This window comes from Netta rufina, assembly GCF_964035555.1.
Source record: "Netta rufina genome assembly, chromosome: 14".
NCBI lineage: Eukaryota > Metazoa > Chordata > Aves > Anseriformes > Anatidae > Netta > Netta rufina.
In genome coordinates this window covers 14,171,239-14,192,730 of record NC_140137.1, presented here as the reverse complement: position 1 = coordinate 14,192,730, position 21,492 = coordinate 14,171,239, and positions in this window count along the sequence as shown.

Genomic DNA, 21,492 nt, shown 5'->3' with positions numbered 1-21,492 from the left:
CAGAATAGACATTGCTCTAATGTTTAAAAGCTTTAAAATTTTGTGTGGGTTACAAGAAAAATACTATCGTTAATGCTTTTCCAATTTCTAGCTGAGATATATATACAAATACCTCCCATTTATTTGCAAAATACCTCCCAAAATATTAGCAAAATTCATTTTAATTTTCTAAATAAGGTCATTTTGGCTTCATTCCATTTTAATCTTGTGCTTCTTTTCAAATGATAAAATAATGAATTTAACTGGCTGGCATATTCTGCTTTGCTGCAACAGGAAGATTTAGTGAAGAAAAGATATAGGAAAAAATACTCAAGCCATGACTCTCTTTTCTTGTGCAGTAATACACTCAAAGTAGTGACTCCCACCTTGTAGAGCAGAACCAGGCCATGGGTTTAACAACCCTGTGGTATGTGCCAACCACTTTCTTCTTAGAATAAACACTTAAAGCAGAAATCCATATGATTCAGGAGATGTATCTGGTCCAAAGAATCTGAGTTCCAGGAACAGCATGTTTCAGCAGGCTGTCTGCTGTGCATCCAGCATGGTCTGAAGAGAACCATGGGCTCTGTGGTGTATCGCCTCTCTAGTATTGGTAGAAAAGTTTCAAAGGCAGCAAGTGAAAGGATAGCAAGAAAAGTCTCATGGTGTACCAGTGACTCCAGAGTCTCCTCCTTTGCTAAGAATTCATAGTTACACCTCTGCAGCTCTGGAGCCACATTTTGGTATGCTCCTGGGAATCACTAAAATATTTACAACCTTTCAAAGCCCAAGGCCTGGGGCAGGAGCTGTTCCTGTTGCTCTTTGTCATAGATGCTCTGTGCTCACAGCAGATTACCATGCTAACCTAGCTCATATCGCACCTGAACTGCATCATGTGAATGAGATAAGTTGGGTACCTCTGAAGAGCATTCCACCATCTCAACAGAGCTTTAGTGTGAACAAGGCTGCTTCCTTGGAATGATTTTTTGCTGTTCTTGGGAGGAATAATGTCTTGCCCAAAGTCTAGGAAAAGGAAGGAAATTAATATTAATTGTTATCTGCCATCCCATCTCAGGAAATGATTGAAGTTTCTAGCCAGGAAGGATAACATGATGCTGTATGTAATCAGCAAGGGGCCACATGGGCAACATGCTGGGCGAATCTGAGAAAAACAGAATTTTTTTGAAATTTCCTTGAAGTTGGGAAAAAATATTACTGTTGGGTTATCAAAACATTCTGTTCTAATAGAAATCAAACTGTCATTAGATTTTTTATTTAAATTTAGTGTTATAATTGTGTATTGATAATATATATTTTCAAAACAAAATGTCCTTTTGAAACCCCCAAAATCAAAATGTTCAGATAAAATCAAAATTGAATATTTTGACACTGTCAAAATATTTAAGTTCTATATTTTTCCTTGTGAAAATATAATCAAAAGCAAGAGCATTGCATAAAGACTTAAAATTTTGTTACATTTCATAAAAATGTTCAGCCTATTAAAATCTTAATAGGTTCCTTCACATTTTTTCCCCTGAAATGTATTAAGGAACATCTCTTTTTCCCTGTATTTCTCTCCTGATTTCATTTGAGCTCCTTGAACAGTTCACAAAATTAATCAATGGGAAAATCAAATTACACAGTTTTATCTATTTGGGTCCCATGGCCCAAGCTTGATATCAAGTAGCTTCTGAGTGGAAAGGGAGTTCAGCCACTGACTTTCATACCTCTGTTTCTCATCACAATTAATCAGACAATGGATGCGCCATGCTCGTTAGATGTGGAGTTTTCTGGATAGTTCTGCTTTGCAGTGCCACAGTGTCAGCATCATGGGAGTCAGAAACTTTGGCAAATGTCCATCTTCAATCTTTCATGCAAATAAATATTGACAATCTATTCCATTCAATAAGTTAGCCTGCCTTCTCCTCTGAATGTCTGTTAAATTTATTCATTTATAAGAAGTGTTAGGGGAATAATTCACAGTCAACAGTTGGTCCAACGTTCAACCTCACTGCTTGCAGAACAACTGACAACAAACCTAAAATAGCCCCACAGCTCCAAGCATTTGACTGGAGAGAACAGATAGCTTCCAAGCATTGGGTTGGAACTTACCTGCAAACTCCAGTTCAGCAGTACGCTTAACATGCTTAAATCCAATTGCATGCATCCTCATTCATCACAGGATTCTATACAACATTAAAATCCTTTACTAACACTGTGTGTCAGGTTTATTAGTTTTGGCTGGACAGACAAGTTGCATAATATTTTCCCGTCTCTTTATTTCAATGAATATGCAAATATCTCCATGACAGATATATGTGTAAATAAACCTAAAACTGAGTATTTGCAAATATGTACGCCACTTTGAAATTAGCTCTCTACAAACATTCCTGCCAGCAAAACTCAATTGTTGGAGTGTTTGCAGAGAGTTAACGGATGAGAGGATGGATATATCTGGACGGAATTTGCTTAAATATTCAATAGAATAGTTGCTGAATTTTTCCATTATTCACCCAGTTTGACTTTAAAAACCTTTTGAAAGATATGTATTTGGCACCTTCTTAAACTTCTGGGACAAACAGAAGGACAACAGGAATGTCTAAGGGCCATTTTGATATTTAATATACTTGTTTCCTTGAGATGCTTTTAGAATATCAGAATATTTTGTTGGAAGACTGTCAAATGACAGTCCAAAATGTCATTAAGTTCATGGGGCTGGTGCTCCTGGGGAGCACCAAAACACCGTCCATACCCATTAGCTCTTCTCTTTCAGTCACAACTCATAGAAGTTCATGTTATACATATATATATTAGTGGAAGAACAAGCAAAAATGTGCACAACACCTGCTTTCAACTACACCTTGTGCCAACTCTTGCCATATGCTTGGTGAGCAATGGAATAAACAGCTCATCCCAAAACCACAGTGGTTCCAAATAAATAGATCTGGTCCAATAGTTTCTGTTACACTCAGGTACTTCCAATTACCTTTGGACAGGTTACTCCTTTGACTGTCTGTTGCTAGACACAGTTCTCACCTTTCTATTTTCTTCTCCCTTTTTCTTAACCTTGTTCCAATAACTGAAGTGAAGGAGCACCATGAAATCATTTGGATACATCACACTTCAGAGACACAGCTTCAGCTTTGAAGAAGCAGCACTGGAATAGAAATAAATGAAATCTTCAAAATAAATAAATTAATTAAATTCAGACTAATATCTTCACAGCTAAAACATGAAGTGGTTTTGATTTCCAGGTCACATACTTTTCTAAGTAATTAACAGCAATGCTTCTTAATATATCATCCAGACTGATTACAGGCGGCAGAAAAGGTGCCTTGAATAAGAGCATCTTCACGGAAATTTAGCTCAGCTTAACTAATATGCTTTCACTTCAGACCTTCAGGTAATACATCTTAACTTGCTTAGGTGTCCTTGTGCACACAGTTTTTGGCTTGGATATTCTCAGCTTAGAAGATGGGTGATTTTTTTCCCAAAACCTGATGTAAGACTTCACTGGATCTGTGGCTCCATCAGATGTTCAGAGTCACTGTTGCCTGGAGTGATCATACAGGAATTATGTTGTAGCCTTGTAGCATGGGAAGGAGAGGAGGATTGGGTTGCCTGCCAGAATGATACCAAATGGGTCAAATGGTGGAGAGTCTTCTTGTGTGCTAGATCCCAAGAATCCCAAGAATCCCTAGGTTCAGGATCCAAAAATGAATCTCTCTCTACTCTGAGCAGTTGGTCATTTTCTGTCTCTTCAAAAGGGAACTTCTATTTCCTTGCTGTATTGTATTCTCCTAACACTCCAAATAAATAAATTAATAAAGAAGAGCTTGAAACTCTCTAGAACTGTACAGAAGTAACAGAAAGTAAATATGATAATTCAGAACAAGGAGGAAGAAAAAAGGAAGGAAGGAAGGAAGGAAGGAAGGAAGGAAGGAAGGAAGGAAGGAAGGAAGGAAGGAAGGAAGGAAGGAAGGAAGGAAGGAAGGAAGGAAGGAAGGAAGAAAAAGAAAGTATCCTATTTTTACCCACCAAGTACCATTTATAAAAGCCTTGTATTTGTCCTGATAGTGATGAAAATGCACCCTCTGTATTCTGCTCAGAGGAAAGGACAAATTCCTTTTAGATAACCACAAAGCCAGTCAAGCATCCTTGAGTGGAAAGTTTGCTTGTGCTCATTACAGAGTTTGCACATTGTGTGTGAAGGGAGGGGGAATGGAGAGAGGAAGAAAAAAAAAAAAAAAAAAAAAAAAGAAGAAGAAATTAAATAGAGAGAGTGGAAAAATCCAAGGAGAATATATCACCAGGAAGACTTAATATAGAAGGGAAAAGGAAAAAAAAACAACACTATATTTTATGGAGAAAACACCTTTCAGCGTCATCCTACAACCCCCCTATTAGCTAGGATAACATATTTCTTCAATGACAAAAGGAAAAATTGCACATTCTTTAGAGCAAAAAAAAAATAATCCTGGTTTAAATTACAGGGGAAAGGTCTGTGAACTCAATCTCTCTCTCTCTCTTTTTTTTTTTTTTTTTTTTTTTTTTTTTAACCCAAAATAAATAATTTGAGCGGTTATCAAGTATATCCAAGTTCTTCTAGGTTTGCCCAATCCTCGTACTCCTATGGCCACTTCTGTTTGCTTCTAAAATACATCAAAGATATATCTAAGATAAAACACATCAAACAGCAGCAACCTCTGGAAAGAGAAAAAATGTAAGTGAGGAATGCAGGGAACAGTGTGATAATCATGTTGCGTACAGAGGGATGAGACTTCTAAGGAGCAATGCCCAGTGGACCGCTTGGTTTACCATAATGACAATGCTATCTATGCATTTGCCTGCCATTTTCTCCCTAGAAATGACTATAATTTATTTCTGTGAATCTCATCTGAAGCTGGTGGAAGTCACTGATGCCCCATTTCTCTCTAGCTCTCTGGAAATCTGCTTTTCCCAGACAGAGCACATTAAGCAAGTAGTCAGGAGAATAATGGAGCAGTTACATTACTCCAGTGGTTTTCATTGCGAGAGGCTGTTTGGAAGCAGCGAATTTCTGTTGTGTCTCACTAGACCCAGATTCTGTTTTTGGTGGTAGAGGGGAGAGCTGGGATGGACAACACTTCAAGCTGCAGATATCAATCACATCATTTTTTTGTACCCCATTTAATTCCAGTTTCTCACAATAATAAGAATTAAAAAAAAAAAAAAAGACAAAACCAAAAACAAACAAATATCAACAATATCAACTTTGTACCCTGTACAAAAAGTGGAAAATGAGGATTGCAGCCATGCTGCTCCAGCTCAAATGAAGGCATAATGTATGCAAGAATTCACTGTGAAATACCCAGCTTGGACATATAGGACAAAACCAGTAAGATAAAGTGAAAATTACCTAGTTTTAAGCCTTTAAAAAAAAAAAAAAAAAAAAAAAAAAGTCTCCTTGGGGTACTGGTGAAGTACTATGTGTTTACATGGTTGATATATCAAGAGAAGTGGTACCACCAAATAGAAGTCGTGGCTGTTATCTGGCTTATAAGTTCCAGGTCACTATAAGTTATAAGTTCCACCTCCTACCAACTTGCCAGCTGATGCATGAAGACCAGTTTCACTCTGAAACCTCAGTGTTTTCCAGTATTTCTGCATCTGCACTGATAGTCTATGCTAGCCATCCTTGATGCTTCAAGCTTGCTGGGGTGAAGAGGAGTAAAGCTAAAGCAGAACAGCGGTCGCTATAAAACAAATTAAAGACACCGAGCGTGTGTCTTCCTATGGAGATGTAGTCACAGAACAAATTGGGCTGCAGTGCTGATATTGGTATTGGAGAGAGAATGCATAAAGAGCTGTTACCTCCTGTCCCTCTTCCCCTCTAAACCCAAATATTGTAGAACAGTGAGATGTTCACTGTGTTTGTAGTCACAGAATGAGTATTTCTAAAGCTTAAGTTTCGTTTAAGTTTCTGGGTGTGGAAATAGATATGGTGTTCTCTCCACTCTCTTCCATTCACTGACCCCAAATTCTGAGTTAGATTATAATTAGCATGAATGGATGCCCAAGTTCTCTCAAAGCAAGTTATGTTTTTATGCAACAGCATTTAAAAAAAAAAAAAAAAAAAAAAAAAAATCATCCTACCTTGTTTCATTATTAGAGTTTTAACTAGAAATATCCTGCAGTCATTCAAAGGAAACTTTTCTGATGTTTTCACACCTAATTCCTTGCCCGGTTTCTGTGTCAACAGCTCTTTTCATAAAGCTATTTTGTCCCAAGCTGGAACAAAATTAAATGCCATCTGCAAGATTTCTTTCTCATGCTGAGGCAGAAATGCCTTTTTTTCCCCAGTAACCTTCAGCAGTAAGCGATATCAGGATAGTGCAGCTGTTTTGCAGCCGCCAGCTCATGCAAAGGAACCATCCTTTACTAGAGAACAGAAGAAGCTGGGGGGGATTGTAGCTGCTCCTTGGTGTTCCTTTCCCAGTTCATCTCTCCTCATATTAGCAATAATATTTTTTGGCAGCGTAGTAAGATACTTGTGCAGCACAGGTCTGAAAAAAATGTGGACTCAAAGGTAGATCAGTCAAACAGCAGTATTTTAGATTTGGCAGATGGACTAAAAATCAGACATTTAGCAAAAAGAAAGGAATAGTAATAAATAAAAAACCGTTGAGGTCTCTTGAAAGAGTATATTTGGCAAGTCTGTAGGTCTTGTACTTCTCCCTTAGGCTCCAGCAAGAGGCAGAAAAAGGTATTTTGGTAACAAATGTACAAACAATGTTTAAGGATGATAGACTAGCTAAATGAGCAAAATGTTATTCTGCTTTCCTAGGTTCAAAATTCTACCGAAACATGGTTCTAACTTTTTTTTTCCCCTTACTTTTCATAAGCTTTTAATTAATCCTACAAGATGTAAGAGATGCTGCAATAGCTCTCATTTAATACATGGTTCAATTTCTCCTTTACAAAATACTTCTTTTCCCAAAATTCTGAGTGAGCAGAGGAATGCAGAAAAATGCTTCTATACATCAGTGGTCTAGGAGACAGTTTGCTATCATCAAGGGCCATATTATATGCAGATATTACGAATTCTACTCAGAATTAGACTTTGCTAGGTAATGATGATCCTCTGGTAGATTGGGTTCTGTTCTCCCACCCTGCCATGGGTCAGTAGGACAGTATTCTGGGTGGCTGAACAGAGATAAAGTAAAAAAATGCATGTTTTCCACAGCTACCAAAGATAAACCTCCTTTGATGCTCAGAACTGTGAAGGAGTGCTCAGAGTGATATAGGACGCATGCACAGATTTGATCTCTTTTTGTGGAAGCAATTTATAGGCTGTATGTCAGCAGACACGTGGATGCACTGAGCTTTCCCTTTGTGTCATGTGTTCTCCATTCCCTCTAAAGTGGACACCACAGTTGTTCAGTGTTCACAAGCAGGAAAGTCAGGGAAGAGTGGGAAGTGAAGAGCATAGCAGGAAGGAGGAGGAGGAAGGAATCAGTCTGGGGCTACCAAGCAGGAAGGCTGTGGAAGAACAGCTCTGATCCCATAGCACACACTTGTACAAGGGTCATCATCTGGGCTTTACAGTCCAGAGACAGCTCCAGACAGCCCAAAGGACTACACCAGACCCTCAGGCCATATATACATCTTATTGCAGCTATTTAGCCCCTTTGGTCTAAGAGCAAGCTCTTCCCCCAGTCAACTCCTAGCAGGACCCTTCTTGCGGATGAAAAAAGTTCCTTTTCCATTCAATGAAAAAATTGTGCATGGCGAAGCTCATTATAGCAAAGGTCTTCTGCTGACCAAAGAGAACAATAGCAGCTAAACCATACTGTTAATTAATTTTCCATGCTCAGATAAGCTTCCAACCTCTATCTGAATCCGTTTGTCCCCTAGGCTGTACTGGCTCTGCACGCTCAGGAATTTTTAGCCTGAAGAGCTGTGATAAATAGAGGCAGGTAACAGCAATGCAGATAGGCTGCATGACTGGAAGTCTGCTCTCTATTAGCTGCAGGATGACTCTTGGTGAACCCTAGGTTTAATGGCAAATATCTTTTTTCAGCAGCTGTTTCCCCAGACAACTCAAGTACATGCACCCTGAACTGAATTGCTGGTTTTGTCCTGCCTGTGAATAAGCCTCTGAATTACGTTTGAAAATGAATTAACTATCATGGGCTTTGACTGCTGCTGTTGAGGACTGAACTCTGAAAAAGTTGAACACTGGCCTCATTTCTGGTACTAGTGAAAAATGGGAGCCAGAGCCAAAGGCTTCAGACAACATTCAATATTTGTAAACAGCTCCAAAACTGAATTACGCAAGCTTTAGGATTCAGGGAAGCTTTACAATGTGCAGAGGAACCTGCATTTTAATTTAGTAATTATAGCTGGAGCCAGCATTGCAGCTTAGAGCAGCTCAGAACTGTCTATTATAATACCTGCTTTTAGCTATTTACAGTTTGAAGTTTTGAGAATTTGAATTGCAGACATTTAAATGCTGGGATTTGGTGTTTCTAGAAAAGTGTCTGTTAAACTGGTGTAAAGCTCAGTCTGAAAATGAGATAAGAACAAACGTATATAGTTAAGAAACCCTCATTTGCTTCCAGGTTCAAAAGCCAGGACCTGAGATGTATCAGGGAGAACAGGGAGATATCTCCCTGCCATTATTCCTAAAAAAAAATAAATAAGTAAACAACAAACCAAACTAACCACCGCTACCAACAACAACAACAAATGAAAAATATGAATATTTGAACCTCAGGGATAAAAAATCGATTAACAGGAATGCTGGAGATTGGCAACTAAATTTGCTGAAGGGTTCTCTCCCCAGCTGCCTGTCATGTTCTTTGGAGATAATGAGGACTCAGGAGATGGTTCCTTTTACCCAGTGTCACACACAAAACAGCCTCAATTTGGGGGATTTTTGCTTAAATTATCTTATTCATGATCAACACAAATGTCTGAACAGTTCTCTGTGTATTGAAGCAAACAAACAAACAAAACAAATGAAGAATTAAAAAAGCACTTAAGTAAGTGTCTTTCCTCTCCCAGCCTGAAATTAAGGCAAATGCCTACCCTCCCTCTTTCCTAGTCTGAATTTTTCTTTGTTTCACCCCGATTATATTTAGTCTGTATTTAGTCTGTCCCAAACCATTGCTGAGCCCATGGGTGGTGAATTGAAGTTGTGTGTAACGGTGCTTCGTACTGTCCCCTCTGTCATGGTTCATCCATGGGCACAGGCTTGGCAAGGTAAAGAGGGTCCCCAGTCCCCACCACAGGAGGTTGAGCAGCGGAGGGGTTGAGCAGCGTTTTCCTTTCAGTTGTGTTGTGGCCTGGATGCCGGTGGCAAAAGCAAAGTACTGTGATTTCTGGTGCTGGCAGTGCAAAGGCTGCAATCTCCATGTTTCTGTGCTGTTAGCTAAAACCTGAAACATCTGGCAAGCTATGCATCATCACCCTATAGATCTGGCTTCACAGATGATGACAGCCTATTGCCATTGGTTATTCTGTAGTTTAATTTGTTAAAAGAGCAGAGGAAAAGTCCACGAGGCTTGCAGGAATCACCTAGATGCTGCATACTGGATTGTCAGGAGGAGAGGAACAAACTAGTCTTTTATCGCGCTTTTTCATAACTCACACACAATGAAAATGCTTTGGCTCTTTACATGACCTCAGAGGCGAGACCCACTGTCACCTTGGCTTTAAGCAGGCTGCTGTTGGCTTTGATTCTTGTCTCTAAACATCCATAATTCCCGATGCAAAGCAGACTCAGAGGCAGTCACACGTGCTTTCGTCGCCACCTGCACAGTCTCAAAGCAGAAAGAAACGGAGACTTTGCTTCCTGGAACCAGGAATGGGGATTCAGCAGGACTCCCTGCCGCAGTAAAACCCAATAATTTTGGAAGCAAGCTACCCCCACGTGCCCCGTTTTAAGAGTGACAGCTCTCACTGAAAGGTCCTATCAGTGCTGATTTGCGTCTCAGCTCAAATCCTGACAGCACCACCTATTTGGGAGAACCCTCCCAAACGCAGTGCCTGTGCGATGGGACATGACAGGCTGTGTGGCTGTGGGCGAGTCCCTCAGGGGTTGTTAGAAGACTCATCACCGTGTTCTTTTAACTGCCTGCGAGAGACAATAATCATTTCGCAGTGCCTGCTGCAGAGCATCTTTCCGCTACTATAAAATGCAATTTACAAACAAAAATACAGGAAAAGGGATTTTGGATGCTCTGGGCACTGTCCAGGGCCAATTAGAAAGCACCATTCTTTTTTGGCCTACAGCTGCGAGTACAGTTTATAATAATTCACCGTATGTTGTTAAAAAAGAAGTAATTCTTTACACTTCTGCTTTTCATAGGCACTTACTGGCCCATAGAAAATGTAATTAAGCAGAATTCCTGCCTGTTGTTTTCCTACACACGACCTTTCTGTTCTGGTGCTGCAGCTACTTCATCAAGAGACAGGCACTAAATATAATAGCAAAAACCAGAATTTGTCGTTACGAAAGGCCACACAGTCTGCAGAGCTTCCTGCTTTTGTCTTGCTCCAGTCTCTAGCCGTCCATGCCCCTTCTCACAGCTGCTGTCTCCCTCCCCTTTTTGGGGTGGAGTGGTTGCTGTGAGCCAGGATTTAACAGAACTCCTCTATCACAAAAAGAGGGTGGAGGGTGGGGATGGAGTGACTCCTGGGAGTCACTAATGGCATGCAAAGCCTTTCATCTCTGGGTTTCTAGGCCAAATCAGCTGTAGTGACCCAAAGTCCTTTGATAAAGCAGATCTCTCTTTATTTTTAATTTTAATTTGTGGTAAATAAGAAGACAATTTGACCTGATTTTTTCAAAGGGGAGAGTATGTGTATCCGCCGTTGGGAGTTCCTCTGAAAATCAACAGCTTGTCTGTGGGTAAAAGAGAGGCTGGATGCCTTTGAAGCTTCCCAGGCAGCCACTTCCTCTACCAGGGCATCCCTCCTTCAAAAGCACCAGGAGGGGGCTCATCCTGGCCCCTGCCAGTTCCCCCTCTGCCCTCTCTCCATCCCATCTCCTCTGCTGTCCTCCTGACTCCTTCCAGCATGTTTTCTGAAAAGAAGGTCTCTCTAAATATTGACTCGTTTCAAGAGTGCATTTACAGCAGTGATATTTGTAATATCTTGTCATCTAAGCAGCTTTGTTTAGTGTCCCACAGTGAATGCAAACCGAAGGCTCTCTGCCTTTTAGAACAAGTCTAGTAGGCACTTCGAAGTACATCATTTAAATAGCTATTCACTGGCAGCAACACCCCAGTTTTATTCAGCAGGAAAAAAAAAAAAAAAAAAAAAAAAAAAAAGAAAAGGAATAATTCAGTTACATCTGTTGATAACAGTGTAAGACAGTCCTGATTGATGAAGTGCTGTGTGGTATTTTTGGCCATTTACCTCTTCACTGTTTTTCCTTTTCAGTGTCAACATCTCTTTTAACTTCCTGCAGGCTGTTACCTTAGGACAACCTTCTCCCACTGAATTAGGGAAAAACTTGATTTGGTATCTGGGCTATGTTAAATCTCTAGAACTATGGAATTTATGGACAAGCAGTTTGAAAAAAAATAACAAAAATAGTTCTGTATTTTTTCCCCCAGTGGCAGATTGGCAGGATTTCCTTTCCACCTGTCCTACAGCAAGGAAGACTCCTTATCTCGGCAGTTTTGCTGTTGATAATCAACAGGAAATATCCCCACAATTTTACCGGAGCCTGACAATAGTAGGACATCTGGTATTAACAGAAGCTGTTAACCATATGCAGAACCTAACTATAGCATGACAGCATGAAACTTATGTAAGATTACTTGTCACTTTGAGTCGCAAGCATAGTATAGTATACGCTTACACAATCCTGGCACACACACATAATTGTGTGCTTTCCAAGACTGACACTTGGTCTGCACATCTCCAGCCAGTCTCCACGCCACATTGTATGGCCTCAAACCCTTCCTTTCCTCCAGCCCTGCTGGCCACAGAGAGTAAAAGTGTCTGTGTCCACCAGGAACTGGCAAGGCAGTGAGGTAACAGCCCAGGAAAATAGCAAATCTGGGGGTAAACTGGGTTCAGCTGTGGGGATATGTACTAGCAGTATAAGGCAGTGCTTTAAATTCTAAGCATCCAGAGTTGACTGTGTATTTATAAAGCCAGAATAGTTCTTTAATACTTCTACTATTAATGCTTTTGTACCAAAATTGGAATGTGCATTGAATGCTTTGGGGGTATACACTAATGGTATTAAAAGGACCAATGGGGCCAAATTCTGTTCTTGGTTATATTTGCACAATGTTAATGATTTCTATAATTAAAGGCATAGTTCAAGCCTATGTATCTCAAGTAGAGGTACAAATTTTCTTCTCGCCCACGCAATTAGTACTACTTAAAGCTGTAAGGACAGAGAATCAAATGGGCAATCTTGGAAATGAGGAGAACTACACTAGAAATAAAGAGGCATAGAGAAGGAGACCTCAGATCCCATTATCTGAACTCGTTTTATTAAGGGCATATTTGTACTGTATTTGTAATTCCCTTAGAATCGCCTACCCATTGCCAAGGAATGTCTGCACAGCAATTATGGTATCGCAGATGCTAATGCGACCTTGGGGAGGGAGGGAACTAGAAACTGTGCAGTTGTGAAGAGAAAATCTCAGATTTTAATGATGGTTAATGAATGCAGAAGCTTGGCATGGCATCTTTGTGCTTCTACCTTTCTTAACATGGCAGCTTGTTGCATGTGGAGCTGGCAAATCAGTGGGGCTATACATTTGCCTGCTGGTGAGCTATAATGTTGCAGCTGTTAACAAATGAGTTGTTCTCTACCTAGTTAAATTAGGCCTAATCCTTCTTTCTGCTATCTGTGCCAGATCCCTTTTTGCTGAATCTCAGTTGAGGTTAAGACAAAGGAGACTTGAGGTATTCATGCATTTTTCCCTCCCAAGGCTCCGAAAATTAAAAATGAGTTGTCACTGGCCCAAGCCCCATGAAAGCTGAGAATTTCAATCGATATTTCTGCCCCATTTCACTGCAGAGAGTGGGATGTAATTATTACAAATGTCATGGTAACAAACTTGGTAGTTTTCACAGTGACAGTTGCCACTGCAGAAATAGCACAACACAGAACAAAAATTACCTGTCAAGCATCTCATTATGTTCATCCAAATCCCGCTTGTTCAATTCACCATTGGGCTGCACCTGACACAACACTTCCAAATGCTGTTACAGATGAGCCGTGTCTATCTGTCTCAGATAGCCTCCCACGGCACACCTGAGCAGCTGCCACCAAAGTCCCTAAGGTCTAGAGATTTCAGCACCTCCACGGAAAATGTCTCACTACTACTAGTGTAAGCCCACACTCTTGATATAGGGTCTGGAGAGAGTAAGGGTCTTAAAGAGCTGGTAGGGCCAAGCTGGGCATTGTGTGGAGTTGGCAAGAGGAGAAACGTTGAGTCCTGATCTTCTCTGGAGCTGAAGTGTCCTGGGTTAGGACCTGCTCTTGACAGTGCAGGAGATGTGACTGCTTGTATAAATTGTAACCCAAGAATCAGCATATTAATTAAGGAAACAGGAAATTTGGGTTAAATTGCCTGCTTCCTCTGATCTCGTGCTTTCCAATACCCCGGGATGTGCCCCAGACTTGTTCCAGGCTGGGTAAATAGGAAAGCAGATGGCTATGCAGGCAGGCAAGCAGGCTCTCAATATCTGGTGAAATTTTGCTTTTGTGCAAAAGAAAATTCAGGATTCACTGGAGCAGAGATACTAAAGAAAATATAACACACCTGACTATTTGAAGATCACAGTGAAGAGACCTTGGGATACGGCATCTCACAGTGATGGCTAAGCATGTGCTCTTTGGAACTAAAGTGGAACTGAGATGCCTTAAACCACTGGAGAGACTGGAATTGAACATGCTGGAGACAATGGGTGATCGGCACATGATGTCCCCTGAATGACACGGCACCAACATGGTTGTCACATTTGCCCCTGACACAGGCTTGGACAACAGAGCCAGCCTGGAAGAAGGAAATGACCCCCAAGGCTAACCTCATTTTCTCTTCTCTATGGTTTTGGTCCTAATGAAGAAGTGACATTTCTCTGCCTTTTGGACTTTAAGTTCATGAGATGATTCATTCTGTTCTTTTTACTTCGAAATAACCCAATAAATACATTACTGAATAGGCTTTTTATCTGATAATGGATAGGACTCTGATTAGATCACAAAATGCAAGCAAAACACTGCTAGCATCCTTTAGTGTTTCTCCTGAAGGAAAAGGTCTGATGTACACAAATGCTGAATTATTAAACAATCCCTTTTCCAGACCATAACTCACAAGGGGGAGTCATATGTCTACTCTTCAGTTCTTATGTAGTAAGTTGTCTAATGCTCTGAGCTTCAGCGCCTAAAGCTAAGCATTGCTGAAAAACATTTGCTATCATTTGCAGCCCACAAAATTGGAGGAAGCAACAAAATTAGCTAAGGTAACAGTTGCAGACACAGATTCACAAGAAAATTCTCATTTGGAAAAAAAAAAAAAAAAATATGATGCAGTTCACTGGTTTTCTCAGAAAAATACCCCTCTGAGGAAAGGCATTTCAAAATGGTCAAGAATTGGGTTTGAGCCAAACCATCACTGATTTCAAGCATTTTTGTTGTTGTTGTTTTTGTTATTTTGTTTCCTTTCTTTTTTCTTTCTCCGGGACAAGAAAACTCCTCCAAAGAAAATAAGAAGAGACCTTTCACCACAACAAAAATTTCAACTCTTCCCCAACAACATTTTCAAGCGGAGTAAGCAAATTCACCCAGAAAGATGCCAATGCCTTGTTTCATCCACTAGCAAGAAAGTTCCTGCCACTTTCCAGAATGTAAACTTTAAGTCAATAACTCCTACGTGTTACAGACCAATCTACATGTAGTATACTCCAGTATAAATTTATACCCTACAAGAATTTTCTCAAGATATGATTCAAGCACCTAAGAATGAACAAAGTAACCTACAAAGCAGCTATTGATTTCCCAAGGGGGTGCTTGCAATAGGAAATCAGTTGGCAGCATGCAGAATTAGGGCTTTAATTGCTCCTAAACCAAAACAAGTTGGAACTATATTTTTAGCCTTTCACAGTGCTGTTCACCCCTGGAGAAACACTGGGATAGGTGCCTATAAATTGATGCAACAGATCCTTTTGGCCTGAGCCACCAAGAGACTGACCATCCTTCAAGAAAGAGTGTGTAAGAACTGCATGCATTACACTTCCATTTTTTTTTATTTGCTGACTAAATATTTTGCCGAGGCTGAACCTGAAAAGAGCAAAATTCCACCCGCTCTCCAAAAAGAGCAGCTCGGGGTTCTGTTTTTGTTTCACAGTTTTAAAAAAAGGAATGTGCTTTCATTTGCCTAACACTTTTATTAGTGTTTTTATGGACATCTGGAGGTGTGAGATTCTCCCCATTTTCCACCTTATGTCTCCATCTTCTCCTTTTTTTTTTTTTTTGACTACATAAGAGGGGCTGAAAGGAGAAAATTCCAAAAACATTTTTTTCTGTTTGCTATTTTGATCCTTTATTCTCTCCAAAATAAAATTTTACAAATTAGAAAAGAACATTTTATTTTTTAAATCTTATTTTTCTTAAATTATAATGAGTCTTTTTGACTGTGTTTTGCCTCCCAGGCTAATATTATTGAAGCTCAAGAATGCACATTGGTTTTGGGTGGGCCACTGGGCAGAAGAAAAATAATGTTAATATATAGAAGAAACTACTGGTAGATGAAAACAATTTTGGTGTTTTTAACCTGCTGCAAAACAATTTTCAGCCTTTGACCTTTCAGATCAGTAAACTCTGAGAAGCAGTCAAAACTAGTTTGTTTTCAGCTTTCTCCATCATTTATACCCAATCTCTTATCCACCCACAAACTCACCCACTCCACTGCTAATAAAAACAGAACTCGATATCTTTGTCTCTTAGCCATGTCTCTGTGCAGCCGATAGGCTCTCCGTTCCCCTGAAGCTGAAACGCTTCCTTGTATTCACGGAGATGGGCAAAGGGAATTATTATGCAATGCTGAATTGCTACAGCAGGGAAGGGGAACATGTTGCCTGAATTCAAGCAGAAAGAGAAGGTGGAGATTAATGAATCTGAGGGGGCTGCCGTCATCCCCTGGTGCACTACTGGTATGGGCCGTGTTCCCCAAGAAATGAGAGGTGGTACCATCTGTGGGGTTATGTGCTCTTGCTGCTACGGCCCCTAGAAACTGATTTTTTCTACAAATACAAAATTCAAATTGTGGTAGTTGAAGTGTCCCTGGGCTGGGTTAATGTGAGAAGAAGGTTAGGGCATGAGAGCTGGATGAGTTCTTTGAAGCTGCAGAAAGCAAATTCACTTTTTTAATGGCTAATTTAAGGTCTTGTCTTCAAACTGTCCTTGGAGCCCTGTATTGTCTGAAGTCACCCTTGGCTGCAGGGCTTTGTCCTCTGAACTCTTTATGAGGTTTCAGAGGCATAACAGGAATAAAGTGTTAAGAACAAAATAGGGGAACCAACATTTTTTTTTTTCAGGTGCTTATGGCTTTGACCTCAAAGAGAAGAATACCCAGAGTCACAATTCACCTGGCAGATCTGCACTCCTCCCCCTGTCCTGAAGTCTTTTCTGGGACATTTAGGACAGGGTCCCACTGTGAGGAGATTCAGAAGTAGCTTTTCAAAGCTCAAAAGCCCCCCAGAAGGAAACTCCTTTCTCTTTCATTCTTATATAAGCCCCGTGGTGTCCCTCTGATTGCTTTCCAGCAGTACCAGCTTCCAAAGCCTTCCCTCTGAGCAGAGTGGGTCTTTTCTTTCACCTGACTGTCTTCTTGCATTTGGAGAAAGCTTTGAAAAGAAGCCACTTGTAGAGCATGTTTGGTAATAGGATGTGTCGCTGCTTCTTTGTGGTATGTGCTCTATAAACAGCTTTGCTATGGCATTTAATCAATTGTTTCAGCTCTTTATTACCTTGTATATCACAATGCAACGGAGATAGTTGCTTAAGTTACCTTTATTGAAGCTGAAGTAAATATACAGGATCCACTTAGAGTCCTCTTGGACAGATAGGTTTTGAATGCACTGAACCAAAACAGAGGCAGTGAAGCTCTTTGCCCAACAACAGAATGAATCTGTGTACGAAATTAAGGCACCAGCTCTGTGCTCTGAATGGTCAGTGCCGCAGCCTTCAAGTGCACCATGAGCTGCATGAGCATATCTCAGCAGAGGAAAAGCCTTCATCTTTGCCATTTATTTGAAAATGGCTCCTGTGGACCAGGGTTACTGAGGACAGTGTCAGGCACTTTGGTTTCATCCTACCAGAGTGACTGCTAGGAGCGAACAAAAATCAATGTCCCACAGCTCCTGGAAAATAGTTGGAGAAGTTCCAGCAGCAAGGTCTAGTGAGATCCAGTATCAGCAACCTCACAGGAGACAGAGAGTACAAGAAAGTGGAAAGCTCCATATTTCCTTGGCTCCATTGCTTTATCCTCAGTTTGTCTTGATTATTTTTGACAGACACATTGGTGGCCCACGACCAATTAAAAATGAAGTGGGGATGTCACCATGCATCTCAACATGTGAAGGGACTAGAAGAAATAAAAGGCACAGGGCATTCCTGGCTGTAAAAATTGCTGAGAGCTCAGTTTGCCTCCTGCCCAGTTGCCTACCCTCCTAGGACAGAAACATCCTCTTGGAGAATATATGGTTTTGGAGAGTGACTACAGATAGGGTGCCCTGGAAAAGCAATGCTCATTTAAAGATCTGGCAGTGTTACAGAGGTAAAAGCATCCTCCTGGAGTCTCCAGGGTGGCCGATGACCTGGTACACTGACAGCTCAATTCCATGAGCAAAAACAATGCTAAAATGAGGAACTGGGGAGGTACCTGCTCTGTCTCAGGGAGCCAGATGTGAGCTTCTTCCACAGGGATCCGTCCCTGGGGTTCTCAGTGCCCTGCAAGGAGCACTCCTACATGCTGAATATCACCCTGGTGATTTTAGGTTCACAGCAGCGACTATGCAGGTGAAGTGCAAGCCAGGGGAAATTTTGTGAATTAATCTGTTCCAGGCAGTGAGCAGAAGACGTGGGCTGTGTTCCCCTGCTGTTTGCAAAGCCTCCAAAGGCAGCGCAGCGGGCTGAGTGGTTCTGCTGTCAGCTGTGCAGCCTCTCCCCAGCAGCTCTTCGGAGACCTGTTGTCATACTTAGTGGAGCATCTAACATTTCCCAGCCAGGCAGTCCAGCACTGGAGACAGAGATTCTGAGACGCCTCGAACTCTAGGGAACACTACTAGTCAGTGAGCTGCTGTCCAACAAGCGGCAGTAATCTGAAATAAATCACACCAGCCCGGCTTTCTCCAGCAGAGGTTTATTATTCTAAAGGAAGGACACATCCAGGCAATGAGGCATGGTGTTGCTAAATGGTTGGCTCAACATGGGTGTGAATAAATACAGTAAAACAAGTCCTGCTTCCCCCAAGAGTGAAGACTCAGCCAAGTTCTTAAAAGGTGAGAGTGTGGGCCCTGTGGGCAGAGGCAGGGAAATTGATTTTCTTTTCTCTGTTTAAATTAGAGAAGAAGGTCTCTGTCTGACCCACTCTCATGCTGTTTGGATCCTGGTTTTATATGGCAGCCAGGAAATTTTCAAAATTTGATTAGATCCCACTTATTTCCTTGGAACAAGAGCTTCTTCTCCAATATTGCTTTTGCCCAATGCTCAGGTCACAGAAGCCACAGCCCTGTGAGGCTGCAGGAGCTGGGGGTATTCAGCAAGGCTCCTTCCAGCCCCTGCTACAATGAAGCCTGCCTGAAGCAAGATATTCTGAAGGGTTTTTAGAGTAAACAATTCCCTGATGAAATAATGGCACAGCCCTGTGCTTGCATGTTCCCCTCCTACAAGAATGCTGTGTTACATGCTCCTTCCAGTAAAAGCAAGGGTCTGGCGAGAAAAGTACACTCCTTCCTGGCTCTCCCTGGTTTGCTTCCTTATGAAATGTTAAGCAGTGGTTACAGTCCACATTCACAAACAGCAGGGCACAAGGGCATTAAGAAAAACTGGATTTTAATTTTTTATGTTTATTATGTTCATAGTTCTCCATGGTAGCAGGATGATTTCTTTCTGTTCATAAAAGACAATTGGGAAAATTAGTTGGTTTCAGTTTAACAAGGTAATGTTCCAATTTAGCAGAGATCAAAGCACGCAGTATAGCAAATGCAGAATGGTGAAATTAAGTTACTTTATTAATGCACAATGTACTTTTCCATCTTGCAGCGAATGATTGACTATCCATTAGGTTTACTGAACTGCAATTAGTAATTATTAGCAATAGCCTCTTATCTGTAGGCAAGTAAAGGTCTGGAACATGTTCTTACTTCCAGACAGCAACAGTTTTCACTTTGTAAAATCATATGCAATGTAGGAGTACAACATAGTGGCCAGCTATAGGAAGGGCCTCTCCTTTATCTGTCTTCTTTTTCTGTTTGATGCATCTTCACACAATGAAAGAAATATGCATGTGCTAACAATCTTGAGCATTATGCTGATGGGCAGTTTGATATCTGGTTGCACTCTTATATTTAGAGAAAATCAGGAAAAAATAGATTTCTTTTGTCCATTTTGGTGATTTGTCTATCAGCCAATAACTTGTCCTCATAAGACATTACCAGTGAAATCAGCAGCAGCCACTCTGTAAACAAACTGATTAATGGAGGAGGTGGGGTCTTTTTGCAAGCTTTAAATGATATCTGTCAGTGTGAGAAGAATTTAGATTCAGGCTAGTGCCTTATCTGTGTACATTTTCTTGTTACTTTACAAGACAAATCTATGATCATTAAATTCTTTGATGACAATTATGTCACTGTATTCATTTTTTCTTTCTTTGATCTTCATAAATACATGAGAATAGGATCTTTATTTATGTAGTATTCATCTGTTCTTGTTCCTTATTCCTCATTCAGACCGGTAAACCTACAGACATCTGAAACATGCCAAGTGTTTTTGTTTCAACAGAAGCTCCATGAATTTTATCCTGCACAGTGGTTTGTGTATGTATGCATACGCCTGTTCATTTCTTTGTCTGTCTTCCCTTAATGACTTTTGATCTCACTGTCCAACTAAAACCAAATTTGACAGCTGGGAAAATTCTTCAATATATCAAGTTTCTACAAGTCTTTTGAAAGCAGGTTGTCAGAGACTGTAAAGAGATGCTATTAGCAGAGTGAAACTGCCGTTTCAACTCCTACCAGACATCAAACAATCTACAAGAGACAACGATGTAAGAAAAAAAGTTTAATTTGGCATTTACATCTTCTTAGACATCAGAGAATCTAGAAGACCCTTGTCCATACCAAACCAGACTTCCTGTATTCCTTCACTAGTGTTACCTAGTTCTTACAATCCAGCCTGGAATAAAGAAACCTTGCCTTTGCTGCCTGAGGATGATAGAGAGTGGTGAACAAAAAAAAAAAAAAAAAAAAAAAAAAAAAAAAAAAAAAAAGCGCTAGCTTAAAATGGAAAGTGACAGAGGGCACAAAGAAAGAAAACAGCTCAATTTTGGGGGCTTCATTCAGCCATCAGTGTGTGCTGCACGGGCGGTGAGCAAGGGCAATGGCAGCTGACTCCTTCTGCGTGACTCCTGCATGTTTGGGGTCATACTTCTTGTCTCATCATCACCGCTGCTGCCCTGGGTGCAAAAAGGAGCAGGTCAGATAGCACTGCTTCCCACCCTGCAGTTGTTTTTTCCAAGGCTTCTATAACACCATATCATAGCTCCACTGAATTCCTCATTAGGAAACAGAGTGCATACCCAGGTTGCTTATTTCTGTCATCCTAAACGCCTTTAAGCAGGCTGTTTTGGGGTATTCCTAAATGATGTCTTCAATATTCAATTTCTTTGCTACTTGTTCTCCTGCAAGTGGCAGGGCCCATCTAAGATCTGTCATTATTTGTTTTCTGTTTTACCTGTGTATGCACAGACTTCCACTAAAGGCAATTTGACTCATTGAGGAAATGTTTGTTTTGGTTTGATTTTGCCATTATGCTTACTCCAGCATTCTGCTCCATAGGCAGCCTGAGACAGTTCTGCAGAAATTCATTGTAAGTTATACCTTTGCACCAGTGCAGACATTCATATGAATTCAGATATGTGCCTTTCTAGATATGAGACACTCTCCTTCCAAACAAAATTAGGAGTGTGTTTTTGTGTATATGTAATCTACCAGTAGATACTCTGTACATTATTTTTAGAAGAATAATCAAGGAAAAATTAAAGATTCTTAGTTTTGCTACTAAATATTGAGCTACAAGTGAAAGCTTGCCAAGAAGACAGTCGTACCATTTGTTTAACTTGATTTTCCTTGTGTGTTGATTTGTCCTCTCAAAGGAGGCAACATACAAGATAGGAGGGGCTGATGAAGAATTTGTTTCATAATTAACAAAGACAATTATTAAAAGATATTTTATGACATGAACTTCATAACAGATGATGACAGAAGAAAAAGGCT